The sequence below is a fragment of the Azolla caroliniana genome, unplaced genomic scaffold (genome assembly GCF_043228905.1).
Source record: "Azolla caroliniana isolate FFs.n. ecotype wild unplaced genomic scaffold, voAzoCaro1.0.p SCAF_241, whole genome shotgun sequence".
Classification (NCBI taxonomy): domain Eukaryota; kingdom Viridiplantae; phylum Streptophyta; class Polypodiopsida; order Salviniales; family Salviniaceae; genus Azolla; species Azolla caroliniana.
The window spans coordinates 7501-13660 of record NW_028230676.1 but is presented as its reverse complement, the minus strand read 5'-3'; positions in this window follow the sequence as shown (position 1 = coordinate 13660).

Genomic DNA, 6160 nt, shown 5'->3' with positions numbered 1-6160 from the left:
ACTCCCTTTAGTTATAGTTCCTTTTAATTGAATTTGAGGTAAAACAAAACAGAAGTTTACCTTTTATGGATGTCTGGTTCACAGCGAGCGTTTCAGCTCTATCCATAGACCCAATTTCTCTACACACTTTATTATTATTATTGTTATTTATTTTTCTTTTATACACGCAGGTGGTGGTATTGTTTTAACCCAGCAGCAGAAGATTGTGTTAATATTAAAGATCGTCATCAACATCATCATCATCATCATTAGCAGAGAAATATATTCTTGAAGAAGAACTACTAGAATGAAAACGGGAAACATCAGTTTGTACAGTTTTTTTTTGTTGATCAGCATGATTATTATCAGTTTGTGTTTCGGCATCAATACCAAGACCGGTTTGTGTTTCGGCATCAATACCAAGACCGGTTTGTATTTCGGCATCGGTTCTATCACTGATACTGATATTTTCAACAGACCCTGATATCAATCCACTGAACAGATCTTCATTAATACTAGTACTCCTGTGCACGCACCATATTAACATTAGTATCAAAGGTAAACAACCTTGCTTGCGAGACCAAGATCTGGAAATCTCTGGACAGTAAAACCAATTGGATGTTCGAAAAATTCACATCAATTACATTTGTATTAGATGATGAATTAGCATTTATGTCACTAGCACTAGTATAGTAATATAACGGTAAATAAGAATTATTATTATTATTATTATTATTTTCAACATTAGTATTAAGTAGTGAATCTACGATAGTGTTAATTTATTCATTTGAAGGCCGACCATCCAGTCGATCGCCACGTAAAAAACGCTCATGTACCAATCTTATGCAACAAGTTAAATACAAGAATCCTTTTCAAATAAGTGGTATATGTTGGGGATATTCAAGAGCCATGTAAAAGCCATCATGGTTATGACGCATATACTCTATAGCAAGGTGGATACTTTCCATTATTCTACCTGTTGAATTTACAGGATCTATAACCTCCAAAGCAGCAAAGCAGCAAGCATTTGGTAAATCAAGTCTTCCAGGTCTATACCAAAACCAATTCATCATATTTCAAAATGGATTAAAATCACTTATAGAAGGTAATGGACCATCATCATCACCACCACCACCTCGTTTGCCAAATGTATATGCTATTATAACAGCTACTACAGGTATTAGTAGCGTAATCCAAAAATACTTATCTTTATGTATCGGTACACTACTACTAGTTGTTGAATCGTTTGATTCTACTGCATGCAGTACTACCCGGATCAGCCTTTCGTTGTTCTTCTTCTAATGCGGAAGATACCGTACTGCTCGTTTCTGCTGCATCATCACCCGATGATTTAGTAGTAGCTACGACACGCTGTTTTCCTCTTCTTCTTTTACAGCTGCTTTTGACTGTATATCAGAAGCAGTTGTCGTTTCTTCGCTGCATACCTTGTTAGCAGCTTTTTCTTGTTCTTCTTTTTCTATAATAGCACTACTATTTTCATGTGTTACGTTGGGTTGTTGTATGCTGACAGCATCCTGCTGAGATGGGGTGATATAATCAACAATATATCTATAGCAGGAAGATATTAAATCATTTATTGATTGATATTCAAAGCTGCTGCTATTAAATACCATGTTATAACACCTAATACAAAAACTTGTGCATATATTCGCATGTAATTAGTAAGACTTTTCAAAGAAAAATACTTATATATAAAAGCTTTCAAATTATCATATAGTGAAACAATAATAATACTTGTGAAACTACTTATTCCGAGTATGTAGTAAAATTTATTGAATCCGCCAGTTATAGCACTTCTACCATCCGATCTGAAGAAATTGACTATTATATAACCTAATAAATGCATGATAACAGCTGTAGCCCCAGTCGATACCAAATGATATCTCAAATCAACAATTAAAGAATTTTTGTGGTTCTACATTACCTGTTAATAAATGCAGTAATTTATTATAATACATTTTATTTGTGTATAATCTGTAAATAACATCATTACACATTAGAAATAACTTTATTATTTTAGAATCATTCTTTTTGCTGCTTCCCGCCTGTCCTTTGTTTGTTTGTTTGTTTGCGGCGTATAGACTCAGACTGACCCATTTGTTGTGGTGGGCGCTGTTGGCTGCAGCATTGAATGATGGTCTACGGGGGATTGCTCATTGGGGTTGTCTTCATGTGATTGTGGACTTACCGAATCGGTTTGTGGCCGATCCCTTCCCTTCCCTTCCCTTCCCTTCCCTTCCCTTCCCTTCCCTTCCCTTCCCTTGTTGCATAAAATTGCTTATTATTAGGATTGTCTCCGCCGGTTCATCCGGATGAACCGCTAAACAGCTGACTAATTTCTGCTGGCTGACCCATTGCTACAGATTGCTTACTGGGTTCAGCAGACTTGTCTTCTTCGTGCGGTGGTTGCTGGCTAACCGCCCGCCCGCCCGCGAATTTTTTATTATTTAAGAATCGGGAAAACGTAAGTAACTGGAGCGTTCAATCACAAGAACAAATCTTCATGCCGAAAAGCGGAGCGAAACTGATGGATGATCACCATCACTTCGTCTAGGACCACCAACTAGTAGTGCCCAAGAAGAAGCGGTGAAATGGACGGACTTGAACGACGCTATGAGCCCCTAACAAACTGTTATAAATATCAAGAACAGACCTCGTGTTGGCAAAGAAAGCCAACGCAAGTCCCTCTAATGGATGCTAGGGCATTCTCGCCCCTCGAATCAAAGCCAACAGAATGTAAATTGATTGACCGTTACTACTTCATATTACCATTCATAAGCCATAGCTTACTTTGACCCTCCCTATCTTCTATAGAATTCCCGGGGCTTTCCTAGCCACTGTGTTGTTTGTTGGTATCTTTCCCTTGAAGGTTGGTCATCTCAGCCTCACTTTCGAGAATCGTTACTAATGCGCTTTCTTTATTGTAAACTACTCTTATTGGTTTGTTCCGGGCTTAGTCAATTTTGCTTTCTTAGCTTTGTCTTATTACATGAGTAATGGGGTTTGCCACTTATGGTGGGATTCGGGTCTTGTTCTAGATCTATCTTAAGTGTATACTTTCGGAATCCCGATGTTATTTCGTGCCGCTTTTTTGGCCTTCCTGAAGCCTATCCGATTTTCTTTATCGTGAGCACGGGGAGCGAGCCAACTCCCTTCCCTCGGGCGACATTCGTTCGAGACATCAATCATTTCGGCGAACTAAACCTAGTTGTTAAAGCGAGACTGGCAAGTGGTTGGGGGCATGAATTCTTTGTTCCGCATAAAGAAATTCCAAGGACGGATCAAATGCCAGGAAACAAATCCTGAGTTTGCTTGCTTGCTTGCTTGCTTGCTTGCGGGGAAATCACAAAGAAGTTCCGGGACGCGGGCGGCAAAAACCCAGAGACCTTGCAAGCAACACTGCTCGCCCGTAGCAATGCTCGCCTTAGCCATTATCGCCCGCCGAATTACACTTTTCAAAGCTCGCTCTAGCCATTTCTCTGCTGCTTTCCGGCATTGCCGAAAATGATTGAAATGAAAGGGAAGGGAATTGGCCGAGCAAATGAGACTAGCAGAAAGGCGAGACCGAGTGCTTTTCTTTTACAAAACAACAAAAAGCTATAAATACAAGAAAAGAAATAAATCTCACGAACACACAGGAATGGAACGCTTTCTTTTTTTGTTTGAGCGGTTCGACTCAGATAGATACATTCTGATAGAAGTAGACGGAAACCCAATCGACAAAGGGAAGTGGTTTATCGACAGGAAGACTGTCGATAAACTGGAAGAAGACAGATGGTTTTTCTAGCTGAAAACTATCTATCACGCCGCACGTTGGGGTCAAGTTTTTTATGGAAGATCACTATCTGTATATTACGGTAGTAATACACGAATACTGAACAAAACCGATTAATCAGTCAGATGAGACATTTCGTTTCAAAAAAAATTATGGAAGAACCAAAAATTTGCGTTTCTTGGATATTGATTCGCTTCGGTTTGATACGGCTCACGCTCTATCCGTTCTTGGAAGAGCCCATTCCTTCATTAGCTAAACTTTCGCCCTATTCAGACTCGTTTCCTATTCGTACATGATTGATAGAGGCCTTGAGCACATATGTTATTACACTTTCAATATCATGTCCCTATTTTGCTTTTTCTTGTACGACTCATTAAATTCGGTGCTCTTTGATCCTTAGTTGCTATGAAAGGTAAAGGAAAGAATATGAAAAATTGTTTTACTCAAGTGGTTTTTGCCTTTTATCATCTTTCCCCGCTACTTCTGTTTGGGTAGTTTCCAATGTTCGGCACCTCTCTCACCGTCCAAGTACCACATCCACTAATTTGCCTACGACCAAGTCACAATCTAAGACTTCTGACTACATAATGTCAACTGTTCGTACCTTGTCCATTTCGCTAACGCGCCCTTAAGTTTTGGTAATGGTTATCTGTTTGCCAGAACCAAAAGCTATTTCTTTGAGAACCTGTCTAAACAATTGTCGTATTTTGAGGGTTCGTTCGCTTTCCATAGCAGCTCTGTTCACATTTTCAGATATCTGGTGTTAAATTGTCGGTCGTTTACCTTTCTATGTTCTAATCGAGTTAACCATCTTCGTAGCCTTGATTATGCCAACTTATAGGAAGCAATTATCTAGATAGGTAGGCGCTTCCCTATGAAAACAACCTAGCGAGAATGGTTTTTTATCTAATATAGGCGGCCCCAGGCCGCCCCCTTCCCGTGTATCGATAAATAATAGAAGGCTCTATTAGGCATTACAGCGCAGGGCCGCAGGCTCAAAGTCAGCCTTATCCAATAATACGGCGGATAACAACGTGCATGAACCGCGAACTAACACTTATGAGGGGGACAATCCGGAGGTATCTGGAGACAATTCAATGTTGTTAAACAACCAAAAAATGCTACTTCCCCCACCACGCTAGCCTCGGCTCAGATGACTTTAGTGGGTTTTTCAAACACGATCAAATCGGGATCTTAGAACAAAAAGTTTGGTAACGACTACACTATAGATGATTAGGTGCCGCCGCCCATAAACGAGAATATTGGCGGAAGAAGCGGTAAGGCTGCAAGTAATGACTATTTGTATGCAAATAAGTCCTCACAGAATGATGACTCAGACTTTTACTAGAATTTCCGTTCCGAACCTATGGGAATCACAACCCCAGCGACCGAGCCCGAAACGGGACAAAATCATGCTACAGTTGATGCCAGCAAATCAGATGTTATCGCTCGTCCCGATACCAGTCCTATTGGCAAAGATTTCTGCGAAGGTTAAGTCCGAAAGAAAGGCCACTGCCTCCGCCGAGCGGTAGAAAACTAGAATTTTCGATGAGAATTCCATCTACAAGGGCTCAATGGACCTTTTTAAGCTGCTATTGACTGAGAAAAGCAAAGATAGTATGAGGGACAAATTGATCGTTCAGTACAAGAAGAATAATAAGGAAATAATATGTGCCTTGTCGGCTCTTGACACCTATACCGTTGAAATATTAATCATCTATGTCTTAGGGCAATTCTCTAACAAACGGGGTATCCGCCTCATAGCCCGATAAGGCGAAAGCTCAACGTTTCGTCCCGCAGTCAATCGATAAGATCAAACTGATAGTTCCCGGAAGCAGTTGCGCATTCTGCGCTTCTTTACCTGTTTGTTCCATCCCTAGATTGACGATAGGCTCTGCATGTGCTATCACTAGTCTTAAAAGCAAGCGATGCACTTTGCATTGATTCCCGCCTTTCGTAATGATTCCGAGACAGAATTCAGCAGTGCTTCATGCTGGTTAAGCGCTCTGATCGAGCGTACGCTCTAGGGCCAGCTCCTCTCGTTCGTTTTTTGCAGAGGGAAGTTGAATTCGAGCTGCCTACTTAACCCCCCATCATCAGGCAAAGTTAGTTAGAAAGATCTATCTGTCTATCGTAAGAACATAATGTTGAATTTAAGGCGGCGTATGGACATTACTTCCAAGAAAGAGAGAATCCGCCGGTTCTTTTCTTTTCTTTTCTTTTCTTTTCTTTTCTTCCCGGCCGTTTATTCAGAGAATGGATTGATATGTTGTCCTTCGAGAATAACACAGTGGTACGCGACCAGCGGAACAAGTACCTGAATCCATCAGAGAAGGCTGATAAAGCGAACATTAATGGGTCTAATGATCCCGCCCAACCCACAGT